This window comes from Balaenoptera acutorostrata, chromosome 4 (assembly GCF_949987535.1).
Source record: "Balaenoptera acutorostrata chromosome 4, mBalAcu1.1, whole genome shotgun sequence".
NCBI lineage: Eukaryota > Metazoa > Chordata > Mammalia > Artiodactyla > Balaenopteridae > Balaenoptera > Balaenoptera acutorostrata.
Genome location: NC_080067.1, coordinates 140556913 through 140583253, shown reverse-complemented (window position 1 = coordinate 140583253; position 26341 = coordinate 140556913). Strand labels below are relative to the sequence as shown.

General features: G+C 39.6%; 1 protein-coding gene across 4 annotated transcripts in view; it reads right to left on the bottom strand.

Moving 5' to 3' along the window:
• ITSN1 (intersectin 1) overlaps nt 1–26341 on the bottom strand; it is a 239939-nt gene that overhangs the window by 181976 nt on the left and 31622 nt on the right. The gene's annotated exons all lie outside the window — the stretch shown is intronic.

Sequence of the window (26341 nt, the reverse complement as noted above, 5' to 3'; positions counted from 1 at the left end):
AAATGAAAATATATGTATAAATATCTTGAAAAATATAAAAATATTCTCAGGAACACATAAAAGTGTATAATATATACTGATATCATGATACTGTCTCATATTTGAGAGTTGTGAAGGTCTGGTTTAAGGCACTGTTCTACCCACATTCATCCCTGTTCTAGAATAAAAATTAAAAGGAATCGCAAAAAATAAAAATAAAAACAAACTATTGTCCCCACACCTCTTACTTTTGGAGGACTTTACATTTCTAAAAATTTTAAATTAGAAAACCTTAAAAAAAAAAAAAAAAGGAGATCTCTTTTATTAAAAAAAGAAGTCTGCAATGAATGGAAAACAACCAGAAGAGCCTATACCCCTGCTTTATAAGCAAGTCTTACACCAAATTCCACTCCTGTGAAAAATGAGCAGGAGATGAACAAAAGGCAGAAAGTTGCTCTGTAAGATTACACATAAAGGCAGGATGTAAACAAAGCTCTTTTGAAACACAGAGAAAAGGTACTGAAAGCCAAACAATAAATGGACAAAGGAACTGACAAATCCCAAACATACAGCCAACCTGATCAATGCCGAATTGTCATGTCTGAAGTCATGGACCTCCAATGTAGCTTATAAATGTGCTACTGTTTGAAGCTGAACAAGATGACCTGTAAGGACGTGCAGCTTGTTGATGAGTAAAACTTTAAAACTGCATGAAGGGTGAAGAACCCAATAAAAAAGAGAACTAAATTCAAAGAGACATTGTCAACGTTGTCTGAGAAGCTGTAGTGAATATTCAAGTTGTCCTCTCAAAAGAGAACAGGCGTGCCTCCCAGATTTTTGTTGTTGGGGGAAGGGTTGGTGGCAGGGGATGGAGGTGAGAAGGGGATGCATCAGGAATGACCAGTGGTCAGCAATCACTGTCAGGCCCAGCTGTCAGCACATCCCTTGGCAACACTCACTGGCATTTCAGCCGACTTGCCCATTTACTCCTGCTTACTTTCCACAAAGAGAAACGCCAAGGAATGTCGCCTATAGAGAGCTCAAGGAGCAGATTTCAACCTCAGTTCTTCTAAATCACCCTTCCTTTAATATTTGCAATAGGAGAGAATTCATCGGGGAGCAATAAAACCAAAACGTAGCTACAAAGTTGAAAAATGAGGGACAGTGAACAAAGAGACAGAGAAAAGGCATTCTTGTTTTAAGAGAGAAAAGGAAATTAACCAGCCCCTCTTTGAAGCTTATTTGCACCTCTAGACCACCTACTAGCTGCAAAGTCACATCCGAAAAGTAAGTCATTAACTTATAGCTTGTCTAACTTTTTTTTTTTTTTTTAAGAAATAGGATTCTAGAGCACTACAGCTGCAGACAGGATAACCATTCATAAGTCTTCAATAAAATAAATGAGGGACTTTATTTCTTCCAGAAAGTCTCATTTTCAAGAAGGTCATTAAGAATAAAACATTATCACTGAAAGGTATTGAAAGCTGAAAAAGTAATTCCTGGAAAAGAGCAGATTACCCCAAACCAAAGAGCAAACAATAATCTAAAGAATCAATGAGTGGGAGAAGGGCATTTCAGATTAAATTTTCTTTTAAATATAAAACTTTTGGAATTTCAAGATTATCAGCCAAATTAATGAGATTATATACATTTAGCCTACTATCAACTCACTTTCCAGTTGTTTCCCAAATAAAAATTAATAAGTGACCAAAAATTGAAATTTCACAGGTAATTGTAAATACTTACCACATTAAAAAAAAAGTAACGAACTAGGTAATGGGAGAACAAAATGTTGTCCTCTGTGTCATGTGGATAAATATGGTGGTCACTAAAAAGAGAAGATCGAAAGGTTTTCTTTCAAATAAAAACTGAATTCTCAACACATTACAAGGCACATGCACATTTAAAAGAAAATATTAAAATAACCTTCCCTGTCGTAGCACAAGAAATAATATCATACTTAGTCTTAAATCAACAGTGTACTGGTTGACTACTCTCCCCTTTATCGCTAGATAATTAACTTGTAAACCTCCAAATACAGGCAGCAACCAAGCCTGGTCTTACCAGTTCAGCTGCAGGAACAGTGGTCAAGCCAAGGCAGAGAAAAGTTTTACAGAAAGCCTCAGCATTGGAAAAGAAGTCAAGAAACTACCCAGAAAGCACCGATTGTGCAAAACAACACTGAAAAGAGCAAGAAAGCAAGAAGGCCTCCTGCCAGATTTTTAAGCCTCGTTCAACAAAAATAGTGCAACAGCTGCAACCGGATAAATTAAATATGAGTTTATAGATCATAGTAAAAGAAGAAGTGAAACATACGCATGCTGTACAAAAAAAACCCATGTGCTAGTGTTGATTAAATGCTCTGCATTTGAATATATTCATCAAAATTAAATTTGGCTACATGTAAGCCTTGATAATGAGTACACAACTGAGAAGCCAGCGAATATTTCACACCTTTGACATCTTCACAGATGCAGTGTGCCACAATGGACAACAATGAGAATTAGACCAACTCCTGAGGCCAGCAAGTGGAAACTTCAAGGGAGATTTGTTTTAATCTCTTAGTAGAGTCTTTCCTAAGGACTGGTAAGTGTTTGCCCAATCAGGAGATAAAGGAAATCTACAGAGCTACCTGTTGATAACCTGATCCATGCACAGATGCTGGTTGCCTCCTGCTACAGCTGAAGATTATTTACCAACGTGTAAAGAATGGGCGAAGTCCAAGGGAAAAGCCTTACTGCAACATCAATGAAAAGTCACTGAGTATCATGAATGAGAGTAAAGGACAATGCAGTCATTAACAAAAACCAACTGCACCCTGCTAGGTGACCTAGAGGACTTCTATGCAGCACAAGATTTATCGACACAAGGAAGTTTTAGGACTAAAAAACTGTTCAATAACATTAGCATCACTAAAACACTCAACAGACAGCAGCCAACAGAAAACCAGAGTGTTTCAGAAGGCAACAGATACATGATTCCAATCTTTAATTTCACTTCACTTGACTGAATTACACTGAAATATATTTAAGCCTGAGAAAAAAGAGAAAAGCTGAAAAGGATCCTGGTCATTATTTAGTGAGGATTTCACTCAATTTCTTTAAGTAGATCCATCTGTACCATTAAAGTACAGAAAGGAAGCTTGGAAGTTTCTGTTAAAAATCACAAATAGTGGGAGGGAGATGCAAGAGGGAGGGGATATGGGGATATATGTATACACAGAGCTGATTCACTTTGTTATGCAGCAGAAACCAACACAACATTGTAAAGCAATTATACTCCAATAAAGATGTTAAAAAAAGGACTTCCCTGGTGGCACAGTGGTTAAGAATCCACCTGCCAATGCAGGGGACACGGGTTCAAGCCCTGGTCCGGGAAGATCCCACATGCCGCGGAGCAACTAAGCCCGTGGGCCACAACTACTGAGCCTGCGCTCTAGAGCCCGCGAGCCACAACTACTGAGCCCATGTGTCACAACTACTGAAGCCCGCACGCCTGGAGCCCATGCTCCACAACGAGAAGCCACTGCAATGAGAAGCCCGCGCACCGCAGCGAAGAATAGCCCCCGCTCGCCACAACTAGAGAAAGCCCATGCACAGCAACGAAGACCCAATGCAGCCAAAAATAAATGAAATAAAATAATTAAAAAATAAATAAAAAGGATGCTTTCAGAAGGTAAACACACACACACACACAAAATCACAAATACACTGTGGTCTGGAACAAAATTGAAAAAGAAGAAAATCCCAGTTTTTCTCAATTTCATATTTTCTTTAAAAAGGTTCAACTTCTCAGAATATGAAAAACTTTGTAGAAGCCAATTTTATTCTCAAAATGTGAATTCCAATTCAGTTTATCTAGATTTAGAATTTAGGCATGTTTGCACATGTCAAGTTGACTGCAGTTGACTTCAATGTTGTGAAATCCAGTAGAGCTATTAAGCTTTACAATTCCGAATAAGATCAAAAGATTTTGAAAAGATAACTATTGTTACTGAAGGGAAGAAAAGTCAATCCATTCAATACGCAGCTCACTGATTAACATTCATCTACATGGACATTATAAAACTAACCCTTTTATTCCCTCTCTGACAAAGCTTTTCTTATTTCCTTTACACCTCAACCTTTAAAATGGACCTTAGAAAGTTTTTGTCAGAGGGACATTTTACTTGGGAATTTGAGCCAATTTAATTAAGGTCAATCCAGCTTGAAAGCTCACCACAAAGGAATGAAGTAAAACCTCGAAATAAATAAGGTTATTATTGCAGATTTCCAATATTAAAAACTGTATAGCAACTAGAGGCCCCCTCCCACTGCTGGTGGGAGGGCGAACTGTTACATCTCCTTTGGAAAGCAATGTGACAAAGCTTCAAGAGTGGAAAATATTCTTTATCCATGTAACCAATAATTCAACTCCTGGGAATCTGCCTTAAGAAAATAATCCAAAATGCAAAGATCTATAGCCAAAGATGTTTACTGTGACTTTATTTTTAACAATTAAGAACTGATATAATCTTCATCTAAAGCTTGTGCAATGATTCACAGTCACTACTTCCCATACCTTGCATCAAATGAAACAACCCACGGGACTGTGAAAGCCCAGAGAAAAAAGCTACCAACTCACCCAAGAGAGTAAGTCACTCTTCAGAACAACTAGCAATGAGTGTGATTGAAATTAATAGCAGTATATAGATACATAGGAAACAGCATTCTAGACTAAAGAACAGCACGAAGGGCAATGGGCAAAGCACCATATAAAAGTTTAATAGGCATCCAAGGACTAGTCAATAATTCTGAATGGCAGGAATGGAAAAGGGACAGAGAATATAAGAAATGCTATACATAGGATGGGAACCAAGTAGTGGAGAGAAACCTCCAAAATGTCTTGCAATCTAAGGAACCTTGTCTTCATGCTAAAGAGGGCTTCCTTTGAACACAGACCACAGAAGCAGCAGCTATATAAGCTATTTTTTTTTAAAGATTTATTTATTTTATTGATTGATTGATTGCTATGTTGGGTCTTCGTTTCTGTGCTAGGGCTTTCTCTAGTTGTGGCAAGCAGGGGCTACTCTTCATCGCGGTGAGAGGGCCTCTCAGTATCGCAGCCTCTCTTGTTGCGGAGCACAGGCTCCAGACGCGCAGGCTCAGTAGTTGTGGCTCACGGGCCCAGTCGCTCCGCGGCATGTGGGATCTTCCCAGACCAGGGCTCGAACCTGTGTCCCCTGCATTAGCAGGCAGATTCTCAACCACTGCGCCACCAGGGAAGCCCTATATAAGCTATTTGATTTTTAATTTTTATTTCTCATAGAAAATTGAGAAAATCACACAAAAATGGTCTTTTTCAATTACTACCATGTAGAAAACAGCCCATTCATAAAGTTTACAAGATAACTCACTCATACGTGAAGAGCTCAGCAGAGAAATAGATTGATTTTTCTCCCTTCTGTGGTCATATTTCAATAGGTGAGATCCAGAAATCTGACTGAAAAATGTTATTCTGCTGAATATATAAGAAAATAGAAATGTGTACAGATAGTCACACCATCTATCTGGAATTCTAATAACACTGCTAACATTTAAATCTCCTTCTTTATTGCAACCTGAGTATGCTGCTCCAGTGGAAATCATGGGCCTTACAACAGCACTGACAGCAGCAAGGCCACGAGTCATTCTAAAAGAGAGGCAAACTTCTACTGACTCTCACAGTAGGTTAGCAAAAATTAACTGAGCCATCACAGGCAGGACACAGTCCAGAAAATGATCAACAGTTTGAAGCCTTCAGATGGAAAGCATCCAGCAAGCATCCAGCTCTGGTACTTACTGGCTGTGGACCTGGTGTAAGTTATTTAGACTATTTCTAAGCTTTAGATTCTTTATCTATAAAATGCAGATAATAATAGTACCTAATTTAAAAGCTCATAATGACAAAGACTTTCCCCTGACCAAACTTTAATCAGGCTGCTCTGAGCCCTCTTCTGGACTAGGCCTCAGCCTTGGCCCTGTGCTGTCTTCAGTCTGCCTAGACCAGTTTTAGCAAGAATCCTGCTAGGCAGTTGAGCAGACCCTCCCTACCCCTGATATCTGATCACACCTGATATCTGATTGAGTTCCTCATCTCCAGCCTTTGATGTACCAGTCCCTGTACTAGGTCAATTTAGCAAGAATCCCCCTACCCTGATGTCTCCTCTTAGTAAATTTCCATCCACTGACCCCCTTCACCCTGCTCCTTGGCTATAGATCCCCACTCATCCTTGTTATACTCAGAGTTGAGCCTGTTCTCTCTCCTCTATTGCAATAGTCTTCAATAAAGTCTTCCTTATAGTTTTAACAAGTGTCAGAATAAGTTTTTCTTTAACAAGGAGGATAAAATGAGTTTTAATGTAAATAAAACACTTGGAACATTAACTTATACACTTTTGTTCAGTCACGATTACCATCCAGTAAATATAAAAGAGTAACTAAATGTTTAAAGGCTCAACTGTTCAGCTTAAATCAATTAATGGCTATTTATTACACAGCATTTATTGTGATAAACATAAAGACCCAAACAGAGAACGATACAGGTCCTGCCTCAGAGAGCTCAAATTTAGAACAGGAACAGAGAATCACTCTACATGTGCTCATACAACAATGGACAGCAGCAGGTCAGGGTACAAAGGCAGCAGAGAAGAGAAACTGATGAATTGAGTGTAGTGGAAAGGTCACCAGACAGGCTTTGAAGGAGGAAGAGAAGTTGCAGCATCACTTTCAAGGTGGAGGATGAACACTCAGGAAGAGGAAGCAAAGGCACCAAGGGCAAAGGCACCAAGGGCAAAGGTATAAGGGTGGAGTTGAGACTACACCATGTCTCACTGGCACACCTGGGCAAGGGAGCTACTGAAAGATTTAACAGGAACGTGCTAGGACCCGAGTTACCTTTTCCAATTTACTTTTTTCCAGTCTGTCCCTCTCCAGCAACTAAGAAGCCGGATTTGGGGAGGTGGCAGCTTAAATCCAAATAAACGCACATTATGTAATTGGCAAGAAAATGTAGATACTTCTCATCAACAAGCACAAAATGGACAAGGGAAAAAAATTGAGCACAGACAGTTTGTAGAAACACACCAAGGGAAAAAGAGCCAAAATTAATATGTCAACATTAGGCAACCATAATGATTTTATTTACTGTACAATTATTACAGATTGGTAACTATTAACTACTGAACTATCCTTACAAAAGAATTGAATTTACCCCTTGTAGAGCTCTACCCACGCTCCTTCTCTGTCCTCCCTTCTTGACCTGGCTAACTCTTCCTGCTCTTCTAAACTTGGGCCACATGTCCTGTTTGGAGGCTAGAATGGTTTTAAGTGGATTTCCTCTATTGTCCCCTTTGCATGCTCTAAGCTTAGAACTAAATCCACTGTAAACTGCTTGTTTACTGCGTGTTCATTAGACAAGACTTTGGTCCCTTGAGTACAGGAACTTGTTTCTGCATTTCTAGCACCTGTTACATGGTTTGGCCCATGAATGACACACAATGTGTACTGAATGAATGGGTCTTAGAACGAATGAATGAAGTAAATACTGAGAATTCCATGTGATCACCCTTCCACCTTCAGGGGTCACCTGCATAAACTGAGAACTAAACAAGGAGTCTTTCCCCAGTCAAGATTCCTGATATTGTATAATCCTGCAAATGTTCAGGAGCCAAACCAATTTCAATTCTCCAAAGTGACAAATATCAAAGCAAAAACCAAATCTTGATTTTTAGAAGTTCCAAGGAATAAAAATAATTCCAAGGAATACAACAGAAATGAACTTGTTCCCTACATTTCACAGTACTATATTAGCCATGTTAATTTTCAAATCAATTATCTGGAGTTAAGACAGAAATACATAAAACATAGACCGACTAATGAAGCTGATGCTCAAGCAAATGCCTTTTCAAAAAAAAAAAAAAAAGCTATGAATGAAAACACTGATGACTTTTTTTTTTTTTTAAGGATAAACCAGGCACTCACGTTCTAGAAATTTGCTATTTTGGAAGCAACAATCAAAACTCTTAGGAGGTTTCTCTTTATCTGCACAGGGCATAAGTTTCTCTTAGAAACAGTCTTCATTTATTTGGCCCTAAAATCAAATAAATTCAGTTTAACATCAGAGGCTTCCTTTGCTTATTTTATTTACTCAGTACCAAAGGACATCATCCCTGTTTTTTAAGGACCTTTTCAAAACAAGGCAGTTGTCGCAGTTGCCAATTTAGTTGTAGGACACAATGAGGACCACTGACAACTGTCCCTACCTATATATTTGGAATGCCCTCCTAAGCAAGTCATCTCACTTGGTATTGAAAGTTAACTCAGGGACTTCCCTGGCGGTCCCATGGTTAAGACTTCGCCTTCCAATGCAGGGGGTGCAGGTTCAATCCCTGGTCAGGGAGCTAAGATCCCACATGCCTCAGGCCAAAAAGACAAAACATAAAGCAGAAGCAATATTGTAACAAATTCAATAAAGACTTTAAAAATGGTCCACATTAAAAAAAAAAAAATCTTAAAAAAAAAAAGTTAATTCATTTCCAAATGTAACAGAAACCAAACCCTTTGAGTAGTTCAACGTAACAATGTAACGAAGGAGACCACCCTGTGAGAAAGAGAAGCTCCTGTTCCCTGAAGAACCACCACCCCAAATCCTCAGGCTCTCAAGTTCTATAAACTAGAAACATCAAAACCTAAATATATCACAGCTCATCTCCTTATGTGAAAAGCTCATGCCTACAGAAGCATCCCGATGAGGCTGGGGAATCCTTTAAGTAGAACCAAAGTTAGAATTCTTCAACCTTAACCAAGTACAAAGTTGGCCAACCATGGTTGGGACTAAAAGAAAATGAATCTTCTGCTAAATATACATGAAGCGTGTCCAAACTTTTCCAAACAATACAACCCAAACCTGATAAGGAGAACGCTTTCACCCATAAGAGCACAATAAGCCCAGAAAAACTGAGGAGTCCAGTGACATGGCTCTCGTCACAGATCTGCTCTCTAGTTCCTGTCGCCTAACACGAAGGACCTCATTCTGACTTTATTAGACAGCACTAAGCTTCCCTGCAGTAGTTAGCCAAGTAGATCATCTACCCTGAAATACAAGATATAAAATAAAGGTGGGGGGGAGGGGATAAGACAAAAATTGCATTCAAGACAGCCAGGCAGCAGGCAAACTGATTCAGACCACCCAGTCACAGACGGTGAAACTGTCACTGTAAACAGTAACTCTACCCTGAAAGGGGAGAGGCCAGAGGATACACAGGCGAGCGCTTAGTGCTCAGTTCAATTACCTTGCCATTACCTGAGCCATCTATCCAGACTCATCACTGTGTACTAAAAATAGGACACAAGATTGCTTTTATAGCATCCCAGCTGCTAAAAATGTGAAGAGAACAAATTTCAAAACATGTAGCAGAACCTGTACCAGGAAAAGAGAAAAAGTAATATATGCTTCTAGTGTCAAAAACACAAATCAAGAAAAATGAGACGTTAGTAACACCTTGCTTTTATATAGCACCTATCTGTGAAGCAGCTCAAATATTTTTGCAAATTAAAGAAAATCTAATTATAGGACTTCTAACAACACCTCTGTGAAATAGGTGGAATGTAAATGTAAGTACTTCTGTTTAGCTACTGAAGAGAAGTAGACATATTTAATCACACCGCAAATTAGAGTTCTGATCTGGCTCAATCCAGCACTTTCAGCATCCCATAAGGCCAAGTCACCAATAACCCTAGGGATTGTAACAAAGTAAAATATAAAAGTGAACCCCACAGTTTCCTATGTTCAAGAACTAAACTCTAACAATTAAGTCAAAATTGGTTTTAGTTTTTCAAGGAAAACGGTTCAAGTATTCTATTTAATCTGTTGAATCTACTTTTTGAAATTTTTTTGGAATCTACTTTTAGAAGTTGAGAAACCATTATGATGGTTATTAAAGCTACTTGAAATTTAGAAATCATAGAGAAAAGTGAAAATTCTATTTCTCACACTCACCAATATAAACTGACAGTTTTATGCCTCCTTCAAAGGATGAAAGGAATTCAGTTTAAAGTGCAAGGTCAAAATATACAAAAAGACACACTGGCTTGGGAAACCAATAGGTTTAAAAACAAAAGATGAGTCAACTAATACTTGCAGATCTCAGGTACTTGAAAGAATATTTTATTTTAACTCAAAAAAGGAATTAAATTGTCCCACTGATGGCTAGGAAAAGAGATCACCTTTAAGTGTTTTATTTGTGCTTTTTAAAAGCTATTATTATGAGGTACCTTTAAAAGCTAGTATATTATTACAGCACTAAGGGGCACTTCCTAAATATACCCAATATATCTAACTCCTCTCAAAGCCAATCCTGGTGAAATAATTCTTCCCTTCAATACTATTTAGATAAGGCACAGCCAAAGCAGTACAGGATGTCTAAACCTGAACTTGCTACAGGAATTTCCAAACAGATAAGAACTTAAGAACTTTGCAAATATATGCCTATTTGAAAGACAAGAGAAACTTGAAGAAAGTATCCAGTGAAAATATGAGCTCCTTTCTCAAAAGGTAAGCTCTTCAATGCAGAGTCTGTCTCCTTATAAATTCTATTCAGCCCTGAGAGACTGTGCTAGTGCCAAGAGGGAAAACGGCTTCTACTGTCACTATCAAAAGCAATTCACTTTAATGAAATGATATGATGTCTAGAATTTGTTTCAAAATAATCTAGAGTTGGGGCTGGCGGGAAAGATGAAACAAGACTGATGAGAGTTAACACTTGCTGAAGCTGGGTAATGGGGATTACTACTGCTCCCACTTCTGTAATTGTTGGAATTTTTCATAATAAAAGGTTAAATAAACAGAGAAAGAGAAGAAAGCTAGTTTTAGAAAGCAAATGCCTCTCAGCTAGCCTATTTCTAAAAGACCAGCTTATACAAATACTTAACTGAGAATTCTAAAGGAATATAATATAGCAAGAATTATCTAAATTCTTTATAAACAATTAGAATGACCCTATGGTTTTTCTGTTGTTCACACAGGTGTGAAAGGATGAATTAAGAAATTACCTGTCTCTAAATTGCTATTGTAACCGAACTGGACCCAATGGGGTCTTCCCGGGACAGGCCTTCCCCCATATCCGCTGCTTTAGCTCCTCTCTGAAGTACCTAGATAACAGTATTTGTTGCACATTTCCTGAGTTGTTTTACAGATGGGAAAACCCCCCACCAAATGGAAAACGTTAACTATTTGATGACCATGAGCACATGGGCCCAGGCCTCCTGGAGCCTAAAGACTGATGATGTTAACCCCTGTGACACCACCCTGTTACCTCACCATCAGCCAATCAGAGAATTGTGCACGTGCTGATCACAGACCCTGTGACACCCCCTCCCTCACCTGGCTTTTGAAAATGCTTTGCTGAAACCCTTCCCGGAGCTCGGGGCTTTTTAGGGCATGAGCCACCCATCTTCCTGCATGGCCCTGTAATAAAGCTTTCTCTGCCCCAAACTCCTACGTTTCAGTTTGTTTGGCCTCACTGTGTGTTGGGCACACAAACTTGTGCTAACAATTTGTTTTCTCCTTTATCTGTCATTGCAATTAAACCTGATTAAAAAGAATTACTGGTCATTTTTTTCTTCATCCTGACAAAGACACTCTTTCCAAAATTAAGGAAATTATGAGATACCGTAGGGAAACTGTTTCTACCACCAAATCCAGACTTTTAATGAAGCTAAGCATATTTTAAACTACCCTTTACATCAGTTTCTAAGAGTTAAGCTTAGATTAAGCTAAAGTAAGCTGATTTTTAACATATTACTTTAATCTTGATAAATATTCTCATAAATCATGCTAGTCCATATTTGGAAATTTTCATTCTTTTAAATTCTGCTAAAAATTGCAGCACAAAAGAGACCAAAGCCTTGATGTCTTTTATTCAACAGAATCAGTACTCCGATGAGTGCCATCAAGATCACTTTAGCCTCCAGAATTGATTTGAGACACCTGACAACCAAGATTAATGTCTGACCTGTAAACTGACTTAATAATGGACATTTTTCTTAAAGGAGATAAATGTTAGATTAGATAAGTAATCACATGGAAACTCAAAGTTATCACTGAATCACATTTCTTTAAGAAGTTATCAGCACTCTTTTCATACAGAATTTACCAAGATACCTTAATAGAACTGGGAAAATTAAAATCTAGGATGGGAACCGAAGAATAACTTGCAAGGCTCACATTATCTCTAACAGATGGTACATGGTGGGGTTCATTCTCCTGCTTTTCCCCCCTTTCTCCTTTGGATCTGGGAGGTTTACTTAGAGGCATCTGCTTCAACAGCAAACAGATTATTTAAACTGTTGCTCTGCCCATACTCCTAACCTATTTGGCAGAGCAGACATTTCAAAAATGGACAACTATGAAAACTAAACTAGAAAAATTCACCAAAATTCAAAAACTGGTCACTGAGCTCCCTGAGTCTACATTTGGTATTTCAAAATATTTGGAAATTACATTAAGTACAGGAGTATTCAAAAGAGTTTAATAAATAGTTTGGTTAATCATGTCATCTATATGGCAACTCTGATAGCCCCAATCAGATCCCTTTGTAAAATGGACACAAAAGGTATCTTTTAGTAACATGTAAGGAATTCAGTCTATGCATTATAAGAGACAAACCAGTTAGAGCTCTACTGAGACAGCAAATATTTCATGCATTCACCTCAGCAGGGTGGATTTCCAGCACTGCGAAGGACCAGATGACTCAAGAGTCAGCCATGTTTCCAAAGCTTAGAGGGAAGATGATTAATGATACAAAACAACAAGGCATGGTGAACTTTTACAATGGATTGCTTACAAAAGCTCAGTTGCTAACTAAAAAGTGCTTCAACCTTAGATAAAGAGGGCACTCAAATCATAGGTTCAAGTAGGGGCAACATTCTGGAATGACTCACATTAAAGTTATCTAGTACATCACAAAAAGATAATAGTACTAAAATCAACTTATTTCCAAGTTTTTGACTTTCAAAAGACTGTGAAAACTCCAAGATATGAAAAACTGATTTCTTAGTAAAAGAAGAAAAAGAAAAGATTAAAAAAGAAAATGAGAATTCCCTGGGGGTCCAGTGGTTAGGACTCTGGTGCTCCAACTGCCAGGGGCCCGGGTTCGATCCCTGGTTGGAGAACTAAGATCCCGCAGGCCAGCCAAAAACAAAAACAAATGAACAAAACTAAATATAAAAACAAATACGCAAACACACACACAAAAAAAGAAAATGAGCTTGATGCTCCTGGAGCTGATTATCTAGTCTGAGAATCACCTCCCCACCTTATTTTTCATGCCTCTGGTCTACCTTTCACCATTCTTCTGCTCATTTCCATGCTTGCTGTGGTGAGAGAGAATAGGAACAGGGTGTAACTTTTTTGATTGAGCGAATAGTTCATATGAAGGACAATCAGGAAGAGAGGAGAACAGGGAAAATTAAAATTAATTTTATAATACTCATCACCTATGTCCCTTACAACTGTTGATTCACAACATTATGTGTTAAGCAAGAGATACTGCAAAAAGTACAAAAATAAGTAATCACAATATGACTATAAATATGGACAATGTTCAAAATCCATACGGAGAAAAAAAAGGAGGAGAAGAAAATACAGTGGGATATATAATAAACATTATCAGTAGTGGTCCTGAGTAGTCAGATAGAAGACTATCCTTTCCTTGATTGTATTTAATGCAATCAAAATTTTCTATAATGAATATGTAGGTCATTAAAAAACAATTTCTTACATGGCAAAAAAGACCCCCGAGAAAGCATTTTTCATTTAATAATATAACACGTGTAGTTTATAGGACCTGCTCTATAAAATTCTTTCAAGCTAAGCTGCAAAAGGCACTAAAGATAATGAAAAGATTGATTGTCTTACTATTTTTAGAAGTCTTTGTCCACTAATCTAACAAACGTTTACTAAGCAGTTATCATGTATTAAATCCACTGTCTGCTGAGATCCCCAAAATGTAATTAAGATATACTAGTCAATTCTCACTATCAAGGTGCTTAAAAATGTAGGCTGCAAACCTTCCTGCCCCATCTCCAACTCTGAATACCCCTCAAAAAAAAACCTTAGGAAACCTTTTTGTAAGGTCACTACATCCAAAAATATACTGCAATGTTACTGTCAAAATATTTGCTCTCCTTCCCTTACCGGGTCCTTCCCTACCCGTTCATCCCTGCAGGGGATTATACTTTTTATCCACTGAGGCCATGTTTGACCACGTGACTTGCTTTGGCCAATGAAGTATGAGTAGCAATGGCAAATGTCACCTTCTGAGCAGAAGCATTAATAGCCATGGGGAGGGTCTATCATGGCTCTTTCCACTCTTTCATCCTGGGTCCTGGAATGAAACCCACAAAGGGTATTAATGTGAGAAATAAACTTTTGTTGTTGGAAGCTACTGAAATTTGGAGATTGTTACTACAGCATAATTTAGCAAAAGCTGATTAATTCATATACCCCTCACTAAACTTTGATACATTAAAGACCATCACTCACCAATGGGCAGGAGGAAGAAATAAGTAACCTCCTCTATAGTTTCTAACTTACTCTTGCAAAGTAGATAACAATTCGACCCCAACCAGGATATCACTAGCCCACTGCTTGTTTTGTTTTGCTTTGTTTTCTCTCTAGACGTCTGGGCTGGCCAATTTGTTGCACTTTAGGCATTTGGAGTTGTCCTCTAATTCAACCCTTTACACAGGTATGAAATTCCCTTCCTTGAAGAAAACCCCCAAAATACGGCACCAATGAAAATATTCTACAGGACACAAGAGAACAAGCAATGTCCAGAGGAATGAAATCTACTACTTGCTTTTGAAACAAATTAACTGTAATAATCATTGTTGTACACCTGAAACTAATATACTGTTATATGTCAATTATATTTTGATTTTCAAAAGTTAACTGTAGGGAGTTCCCTGGTGGTCTAGTGGTTAGGATTTGGTGCTTTCACTTCCATGACTCGGGTTCAGTCTGTTGTCAGGGAACTGAGATCCTGCAAGCTGCGGCAGCATGGCCAAAATTTAAAAATAAATAAATAAATAAGTTATTTTTTAAATTAGAAGCTATTTGCTTTGGAAATAAAATGCAGAAGAATACCATATCTATTAAACAATAGTCTGCTGTGAAAAGAGCAGGCCAAGCTAACTAGAATACACCTAAAATAAAAACAAGAGAGGGAATTCCCTGGTGGTCCAGCGGTTAGGACTTGGCGATTTCACTGCCAGGACCTGGGTTCAATCCCTGGTCATAGAACTAAGATTCTGTAAGCCGCGTGGCGCAACCAAAAAAATAATAATAATAAAATAAAAGACAGAGATTGAAAATCAAAAAAAAAAAGAAAGAAAGGAAGAGTTACTAAATTTAATAAAGTACCACTTCAAGGAAAAAGCTGTATACAATAAAAATTTTTTATTTTCATAAGATGTATAATCTACAATGAAAAGAACAGTTATAAAACTTTATACTCCCAATACTATAACATGAAAACACATTAGACAAAAACAAAAGGCAATCTCTTTGAACTTACTGGTTAAAATGTAGAAAGCAATAACTTAAAAAACAATTGGGATGTTTCTAATTAATAAGAGTAGCCAGAAACTAAAATACTGAAATTGTCATAGGACAACTGTCACAGAAATGAACTAATATTTAGGGAGCAGCAACCTGGTATAGAGTATCAAAACAGTGAGGAGTTAAACAGGAAGCACAGGAGTCATAAACTACACTATCATATACATATAGATCGAGGCAAAGATATGTTTATATGTATGAATAACACACCTGGAACATAAAATATTTACACAATAAAGCTATACAAATGCTTTGGCTTGAGATTCAGGAAGCACTCTTTTAAAAGGGTAAATATGAGATGATATAATCTCATAATCATCCTAATCATAGGATTAAAAACAATCTATGGTATGCAGTTCAGTACGTAAAGAAAAAGCAGGAAATGTTTAAAATCTTGAGCAGGAAATGTTTAAAATCATGCTGTACTCATGCTTGCCCCTTCAGGTTGAAAAGTCAGGAACCATATCACCAATATACTTAGGAAGTGAATGCAACACTCTGACAGAAATGTCAAATTAAAACCTCTTCTTCCTCATATATCCTCAGAGTAAATTCCTATCTTCTGAGGAAATTGTCTTCAAACTTTTGTTAACCAACAAAACTTTCTGTACACAAAACCTCACCCTAGCTCAAGACTGAACAGCTGAGCTGCTATGATTAAAGTGTAAGTAAGGAAGGGCCACAGGGTGGGAGCAGTTCCACAAATGGCTACCAAGTACCTCCCACCACTAAGGAGCCCCATGAGCCAGGCACTGGGCTAAGCACAGGGAATTCAGGAGGGAACAAAACAGAGTCTCTGCCCTCAGGGAGCTTACATTCTAGAATGGGGAGAAAGCTGATAAAGAAGTAAACAAACAAATATGATCATTTCAAACACAGAGAACTACTCCAAAGAAAATGAGGTAGGGTAACAAGGCAGATGATGGTTGCAGGTGGTATCTGGGATTTCTCTGTATGCCTGGGTAGTCAAGGAGAACCTCTCTAAAAAGACACTGGGGTTCTTTCTGGGAGGGTTCAGCCAGTGCAAAGACCCATGGAAGGAAAAGAACCTGTCCAAGGAAGAAAAAGAGGCCAGTCCAGCTGGAGCAAAGTGAACAAAGTGAGCATAGAAAGAGGAAACTGGAGAGGCAACAGAGACCAAAATACAAGCATCTCTTAAAGTGAGGCTTGGATTTTATTTTAAGTGTAATGGGAAGTCTTTGAAAGGTTTTGAGCAAGGGAATAACAGGATCTGATTTATAGTGTAGAAGGTGCTGTGTGGAACAGATTCCACACAGGCAGAGTGAAATCAAGAAAACCAGCGAGGAGGTCATGGCAGACACTCACTTGAGAGGCAGTGGTGGCCAGGAGTAACATTTAACAGTGGGAATGATGATGAGTGGTGAGATTCGGCATGTACTTTGAACAGAAAGCTCACAGCACTTAACGGAATAGATATGGAGCAGGTAGAAGACAGAGGAATCAAGAAGAGCTGTTAAGTTTCTGGCCCGGAGAACTGGGTGGATAAGGGCGCCATTTACTAAGACGGAAAGGTCTGGGGTGTGTAGATTAGACTGGGCATAGCATCGAGAATTCTGTTTTTACAGGTGGCCAATAGGCACATGAAAAGACACTCAACATCACTAATTATTAGAGAAATGCAAATCAAAACTACAATGAGGTACCACCTCACACAGGTCAGAATGGCCATGATTAAAAACTCTATAAATAACAAATGCTGGAGAGGTTGTGGAGAAAAGGGAACCCTCCCATACTGTTGGTGGGAATGTAAATTGGTGCAGCCACTATGGAGAACAGTATGGAGGTTCCTTAAAAAACTAAAAATAGAGCTACCATATGATCCAGCAATCCCACTCCTAGGCATATATCCGGACGAAACTCTAATTCAAAAAGATACATGCACCCCAATGTTCATAGCAGCACTATTTACAATAGCCAAGACATGGAAACAACCTAAATGTCCATCAACAGATGAATGGATAAAGAAGATGTGGTATATATATACAATGGAATACCACTCAGCCATAAAAAAAGAATGAAATGCCATTTGCAGCAACATGGATGGAGCTAGAAATGATCATACTAAAGGAAGTCAGAAAGAGAAAGACAAATATCATATGATATCACTTATATGTGTGGAATCTAAAATATGACACAAAAGAACTTATCCACAAAATAGAAACAGGCTCAGACATAGAAAACAGACTTGTGGTTGTCAAGGGTGGAAGGGGGGTGAGGGAGGGATAGATTGGGAGTTTGGGATTACCATATGCAAACTATTATATATATATATATATATATATATATATATATATATATATAACTGAATCACTTTGCTGTATACCAGAAACTAACACAGCATTCTAAGTCAACAATACTTCAATAAAATAAATTAAAAAAAAAAAAAGAACTCTGTTTTGACCATGTTAATTTTGAACGGGCTGTCATTAGGTTCCCAAGAAGATCTGCCTACTTAGATGGTGCCTAGCTGACCATGTAAGTCTGCAGTTCTTGGGAGAAGTTGGAGCTGGAAACACCCATATACCTCTCCCACCTCTATTCCCATGGCAAACCCTCTAAGACTTCTCAGAAATCCCAGTGCTCCTCAGAGCAGTGTGAAAACTTAATGCTTACCTCCAACTTGCTACCTAAATTTGCCTAATGTTTGCATAGTGTAGACAAATAATTAAATTAAGAAAATGTAAATCACATTTGCCTACACTAGATTTGTTGACACCAAACAAATTACAGATGGCTTGAAGATTCTAGTGAAAAAAAGGAAACCATGAAAGTGTGCTAGAAGAAAATATGGGTTAATATTCATAAAATCTTGGCATGAGAGAGGACTTCCTCATTTGACCGTGGGCAGAAATCCTTAAAAATGGAAAATAATGGTGGATTGGGGGGGGGGGGGGAGGTAAATACTTCTATAAAAGAAAACACCACAAGTTTTAAAAGCAAATGAAAAATTGGGAATAAAGAAATATCCCTGGACCTCCCTGGTGGCTCAGTGGTTAAGAATCCACCTGCTAATGCAGGGGACACGGGTTTGAGTCCTGGTCCGGGAAGATCCCACGTGTCATGGAGCAACTAAGCCTGTGTGCCACAATTACTGAGCCTGCGTGCCACAACTACTGAGCCCGCGTGCCACAACTATTGAAGCCCGTGCACCTAGAGCCTGTGCTCAACCAGAAAAGCCACCGCAATGAGAAGCCTGCACACCCCAACGAAGAGTAGCCCCCACTCGCCACAAATGGAGAAAGCCCACGTGCAGCAATGAAGACCCAATGCAGCCAAAAATAAATAAATAAATAAATTTATTAAAAAAAAAATCCCTAAGTACAAGGAGCTCACATAAATGAAGAAAAAAGATTAACTCCAAAAGAAAATGTGACAAGGACAAGAGAAAATTGAAAAGAGAAGAAATATAAGTGAGCAATTAACACAAAAAATTGTTTTTAATTAACACATAAAAATAATGCTAAACTTATCAGCACAAGGAATTAAAACAAGGAGATACTATTTTTTCCCCTATCGAGCTCATAAATATTAAAATGGCAATGAGTATAGACTTGGAACCTGGGCAGTAATTACTAAGCCCTTTCTGGAGACAATTTGGTAAAATGTATAAAGAGCCTTAGATTTTACAAGCTCTTTGACCTACCAATTCTGCTTCACGGAACTCATCCAAAAGGCAGGGGTATCAGGGGGTATGTTTCAAAAGATTTCAGCACAAATTATGTTTTTCACATTAGAATATTCTGCACCTAAAAAAGAGATGCTTCAGAATCACATCTAATAACATGAAAAGATATTGGATTAAAAAAATTAGGTTTTAAATGAAAAATCAGAAAGAGAAATTAAGGAAACACTCCCATTTACCACTGCAACAAAAAGAATACCCAGGAATAAACCTACCTGAGGAGGCAAAGGACCTCTATGCAGAAAACTATAAGACACTGATGAAAGAAATCAAAGATGATACAAACAGTTGGAGAGATATACCATGTTCTTGGATTGGAAGACTCAACACTGTGGAAATGACTATACTACCCAAAGCAATCTACAGATTCAATGCAATCCCTATCAAATTACCAATGGCATTTTTCACAGAACTACAACAAAAATTTTTACAATTTGTATGGAAACACAGAAGACTCCAAATAGCCAAAGCAATCTTAAGAAAGAAAAACAGAGCTGGAGGAATCAGGCTCCCTGACTTCAGACTATACTACAAAGCTACAGTAATCAGGACAGTATGGTACTGGCACAAAAACAGAAATATAGATCAATGGAACAGGATAGAAAGCCCAGAGATAAACTCACGCACCTATGGTCACCTTATCTTTGACAAAGGAGGCAAGAATATACAATGGAGAAAAGGCAGACTCTTCAATAAGTGGTGCTGGGAAAACTGGACAGTTACATGTGAAAGAATGAAATTAGAACACTTCCTAACACCATACACAAAAATAAACTCAAAATGGATTAAAGACCTAAATGTAAGGCCAGACACTATCAAACTCTTAGAGGAAAACACAGGCAGAACACTCTATGACATCAATCACAGCAAGATCCTTTTTGACACACCTCCTAGAGTAATGGAAATAAAAACAAAAATAAACAAATGGGACCTAATGAAACTTAAAAGCTTTTGCACAGCAAAGGAAACCATAAACAAGACGAAAAGACAACCCAACCCTCAGAATGGAAGAAAACATTTGCAAACGAAGCAACTGACAAAGGATTAATATCCAAAATATACAAGCAGCTCATGCAGCTCAATATCAAAAAAACCCAATCCAAAAATGGGCAGAAGACCTAAATAGACATTTCTCCAAAGAAGACATACAGATTGTCAACAAACACATGAAAAGATGCCCAACAACACTAATCATTAGAGAAATGCAAATCAAACCCACAATGAGGTATCACCTCACACCAGTTAGAATGGCCATCATCAAAACATCTACAAACAATAAATGCTGGAGAGGGTGTGGAGAAAAGGGAACCCTCCTGCACTGTTGGTGGGAATGTAAATGGATACTGCCACTATGGAGAACAGTATGGACGTTCCTTAAAATCTAAAAATAGATCTACCATATGACCCAGTAATCCCACTACTGGGCATATGCCCTGAGAAAACCATAATTCAAAAAAATACATGTACCACAATGTTCATTGCAGCACTATCTACAATATCCAGGACATGGAAGCAACCTAAGTGTCCATCGACAGATGAATGGATAAAGAAGATGTGGCACATATAGACAATGGAATATTACTCTGCCATAAAAAAGAACGAAATTGAGTTATTTGTAATGAGGTGGATGGACCTAGAGTCTGTCACGCAGAGTGAAGTAAGTCAGAAAGAGAAAAACAAATACCGTATGCTAACACACATATATGGAATCTAAAAAAAACGGTACTGATGAACCTAGTGGCAGGGCAGGAATAAAGACACAGATGTAGAGAACAGACTTGAGGACACAGGTGGGGAAGGGGAAGCTGGGACGAAGTGAGAGAGTAGCATTGACATATATACACTACCAAATGTAAAATGGACGGCTAGTGGGAAGCTGCTGCACAGGGAGATCAGCTCGGTGCTTTGTGACCACCTAGAGGGGTGGGATAGGGAGGGTGGGAGGGAGACGCAAGAGGGAGGGGATATGGGGATATATGTATACATATAGCTGATTCACTTTGTTGTACAGCAGAAACTAACACAACATTGTAAAGCAATTATATTCCAATAAAGATATTTAAATAAATAAATAAAAGATTAAAAATAAAAATTAGGTTTTAAAATTGTGGTCAGGATAATACATAGCAATACGCATATTCATAGAAAGAGATCTCTAATAATAAATTACAGGAAATTAACAGTGGTTGTGTCTAGAAAAATTAAGTGTTCTTTATGATCTTTTTCTTTCATTATAATAAGCATATATTATTTGATAATAAAAACTTCGTTTTGGGGGTAAAAACAAAAATAAAAGTCCTATGCATATTGAATAGAAATTACCAAAAAATTAACAGGAGATATTTTCAAGTGATAAAATATAATTTTAGGAATTTTCTTCACTTCTAAAATCGAAATTCTCTGTATTTTACACACTTCCCATTATGAACATGCACTACTTATTTTTTTTTTTTTTAAAAGGGGTATTTTTTTTTTTTTTTAGAAATTCACGTTCATTTATTTATTTATTTATGACTGTGTTGGGTCTTCGTTTCCGTGTGAGGGCTTTCTCTAGTTGTGGCAAGTGGGGACCACTCTTCATCGCGGTGCGCGGGCCTCTCACCATCGCGGCCTCTCTTGTTGCGGAGCACAGGCTCCAGACGCGCAGGCTCAGTAACTGTGGCTCACGGGCCCAGTTGCTCCGTGGCATGTGGGATCTTCCCAGACCAGGGCTTGAACCCGTGTCCCCTGCATTGGCAGGCAGATTCTCAACCACTGCGCCACCAGGGAAGCCCGCACTACTTATTTTTTAAAAAGGTAAAACAAACTTCTAAAAATTACTTTCCAATTTTATCTTAATTTGAATGACCATTACAACTATCACACAGTATTTTCAAGGGTTTATGCCCTTCTCTTCATGTACCAAAACCAGTTTTTCTTCGTTATTCTAAATAGCTTAGGGGGGCACAAAGGGATTCTCCTGAAACACGCTGGGTCCCATATCTCCCTCCATGTTAATACCCTTAATGGACTTCAACACTTTAGCTCAGTGGTTATCGAAGTCTTGTCCCAGACCTACAGCACCAGCATAAACAGGGAGCTGGTAAATGCAAATTCTTGGGCCCCACCTCAGACCTAGAGAATAAGAAACAGGGTGGGACCCAACAGTGAGTTTTATCACGATCCTCTAGGTGATTCTGATGCATGCCAAAGTTGGAGAACCACTATTTCAGCCTATAATCTTTGGGCCTTCAGCATCCAGAAACTCTCCTAGACAGTCAAATCATTTTTCAAATTATATCTTTCAGAATTCTAATGGTAACACATTAAATCATTCAAGGGGACTGAGCTGCTAAATCTCTAATCGTAACAACTGAAAACAAAATTTTTAAAGAAAAATAAAAAGATAACAAGGAAAGAAAACCATACCTATAGAGATGTCTTAAAAGGTACCAGTGAGTCCTAGAGACATCACTTCAAGCCTTCCATGGCCTTTGAGGTTGACACACCTGGCCTCCTCAAGGAACACGCTAAATGCGAACTCATTTAATTACAAGTGTCAAAGGCAGGCCTTCACAATCAAACAATCAACCAGACTCCTCAGAAAAAACAATACTGAAGCCATATCTAGACATAAATACAACAATCAGGTGTGCTAAAAACTTGAGAAACATCTTAACCTGAACTAATCGGTGAGCCCATCTGGGGCAAGGTCTACTGGCGTTTGATGTGAACAACAATTAATATAGTTGTTTACCTGTAATGGAGGTATAACCATGAGAGAAATGAAACAAAGTTTATTCACAGCCCAATGAAGTACCAAATTTTTCTGCCACATTCATCTGTTCAAAGAGCCAGGTACTAAGCTAGTGCCAGAGACAAAATGGTGTCTAAAGTACCTTTCCTGCCCTCCAGAAGCCTGCGGTCCACTTGGAGATTGGCAGAGGCCAGACAGGACCTCCACTCACCCCAGGGCAGAAACTTTACATACATTCTTTAATACTTGAGGTTAAGTCACTTGTTCAAGGCCACCCAACTCTCTACAAGTCCAGGCTCTGCTCTTGCCCTTCCATCCTGCCCCTAATGTTAGCACCAAAAGGAGACATGAGTATGCACTGTCGCATCTTACATGAGATTGTGCTAAGAATAAAGCCAAGAATAAAAATGACTTTGTCGTTATTAAAAAGGGGACATACAATTAGGTAAAATCAAGTGGCATCAGGCCAAGTAAAGAAAAGGAGTTTATCAGGGAGTTCCCTGGTGGTCTAGTGGTTAGGATTCAGCACTTTCACTGCCATGGCCCGGGTTCAATCCCTGGTCAGGGAACTGAGATCCCTAAAGCCGCGTGCGTCACAGCAAAAGAAAAAAAAAAGTAGTTTCTAATGATCCTGCTTTTTTTTTTATATTTATCTATCTGTCTATCTATCTATCTATTTTGGCTGCACCAGGTCTTCGTTGCGGCATGTTTAGTTGCCACATGCGGGCTTCTCAGTTGCAGCATGCGGACTCTTACCGGGCCCCCTGCATTGGGAGCGCGAGGTCTTACCCACTGGACCACCAGGGAAGTCCCCTAATGATCCTGCTTTTGAATGAGAAAAATTATCTATAGAAGCAATAGCAACAAAAAAAGGGCAAGACGAATATGCAACAAAAATATTAATACCGATTATGCTGAATGGGAAGATTATAGGTGATTATTGTCCCGATTCAAAATTCTTTTATAATGTAAATTATTTTTTTTAAATGATCATCCAACATTTAAAAAAAATTTTTTTAACCGAGCCAAGATTCCATTAATCAGTAGTTCTCCATAGGTTTGTACCACTCCCCAGGGGATGTTCGGAAATATGTGGGAGTGTTTTTGGTTGTCACATTCACTGGGAGGCACCACTGGTATTTAACAGGCTCCTGAGAACAGTCCCGTACAAGGAATTGTCCCATGTGACTCAAACGTCTGTCTAGACATTCCTGTAGGGAGAAACAAAATCCATTTATAACTCTCCGAACCTAGAACCAAATTCCACTTTACATATAAACACAAAGGACTTTTTACAAGTTTTTACTATACACCCTAGCCCTAGTAGGGTGCTAGCAGTATAAGTCAAAAGAACATTGTTTTCAGTTTTACCAAAAGTTGTTCACAATTTCGGAAAAGCCACGTCATTAACTATACTGCCCTTCTCAATATCTGAACCACCTCCATCGGGGTACACTGGTAGCCACTGCATTTGCAGTGAGCATCTCACTCCCGTGTCTTCTGGTGCAGTCAAGATCAAGCTCGGGCATATTCAAATGCCAAAGAAATGCTTAGATTGCTTTCTTTATAAAAAAGTTGGGGCATTACATTGAGCGTTTTGAAATTATGTGTATATTATTGATGAATTTAACCTCATGAGACTAAAGGAAGCATTACAAAAAGGCAGCGCTGGGTGTGACAAGGCTGAGAGCTTGCTGTGGTGACCCGAGGAATGTATGCAGTTATGAGAGTGCTGCTGACTTCTACTAGGCCAGACATTAAAGAGATCTGCAAAACTGCAAAACAGGGCCACTGGGCTTCCCTGGTGGCGCAGTGGTTGAGTATCTGCCTGCTAATGCAGGGGACACGGGTTCGAGCCCTGGTCTGGGAAGATCCCACATGCCGCGGAGCAACTGGGCCCGTGAGCCACAACTGCTGAGCCTGCGCGTCTGGAGCCTGTGCCCCACAACGGGAGAGGCCGCGATAGTGAGAGGCTCACGCACCGCGATGAAGAGTGGCCCCCGCTTGCCACAACTAGAGAAAGCCCTCGCACGAAACGAAGACCCAACACAGCTAAAAATAAATAAATAAATAAATAAATAAATAAATAAATAAATAAATAAAGTAGCTATTAAAAAAAGAATCAATGAGATTTAAAAAAAAAAAAGGGGAGGAGGAGAGAAGATGGCGGAAGAGTAAGACGCAGAGATCACATTCCTTCCCACAGATACAGTAGAAATACACCTACACGTGGAACTGCTCATACAGAACACCCACTGAACGCTGGCAGAAAACGTCCGACCTCCAAAAAGGCAAGAAACTCCCCCCGTACTTGGGTAGGGCAAAAGAAAAAAGAAATAACAGAGACAAAAGAATAGGGACGGCACCTGCACCAGTGGGAGGGAGCCGTGAAGGAGGAAAGGTTTCCACGCACTAGGAGCCCCTTCGCGGGCGGAGACTGCGGGGGGCGGAGGGGGGAAGCTTCAGAGCCACGGAGGAGAGCGCAGCCACAGAGGTGCGGAGGGCAAAGCGGAGAGGTTCCCGCACAGAGGCTCGGCGCCGAGCAGCACTCACCAGCCCGAGAGGCTTGTCTGCTTAGCCGCCGGGGCGGGCGGGGCTGGGAGCTGAGGCTCCGGCTTCGGTCGGATCTCGGATCGCAGGGAGAGGACTGGGGCTGGCAGCGTGAACACAGCCTGAAGGGGTTAGCGCACCACAGCTAGCCGGGAGGGAGTCCGGGGTAAAAGTCTGCAGCTGCCGAAGAGGCAAGAGACTTTTTCTTGCCTCTTTGTTTCGCGGCGGGCAAGGAGAGGGGATTCAGAGCGCCGCCTAAACGAACTCCAGAGAAGGGCGCAAGCCGCGGCTATCAGCGCGGATCCCACAGCAACAGGGGCGCAGAGGGAAAATCGGAGAGACTCCCGCACAGAGGCTCGGCGCCGAGCGGCGCTCACCAGCCCGAGAGGCTTGTCTGCTCCCCCGCCGGGGCGGGCGGGGCTGGGAGCTGAGGCTCCGGCTGCGGTCGGATCGCAGGGAGAGGACTGGGGCTGGCGGCGTGAACACAGCCTGAAGGGTTTAGTGCACCACAGCTAGCCCGGAAGAAGTCCGGGAAAAAGTCTGCAGCTGCCGAAGAGGCAAGAGACTTTTTCTTGCCTCTTTGATTCGCGGCGGGCAAGGAGAGGGGATTCAGAGCGCCGCCTAAACGAACTCCAGAGAAGGGCGCGAGCCGCGGCTATCAGCGCGGATCCCACAGCAACAGGGGCGCAGAGGGAAAATCGGAGAGACTCCCGCACAGAGGCTCGGCGCCGAGC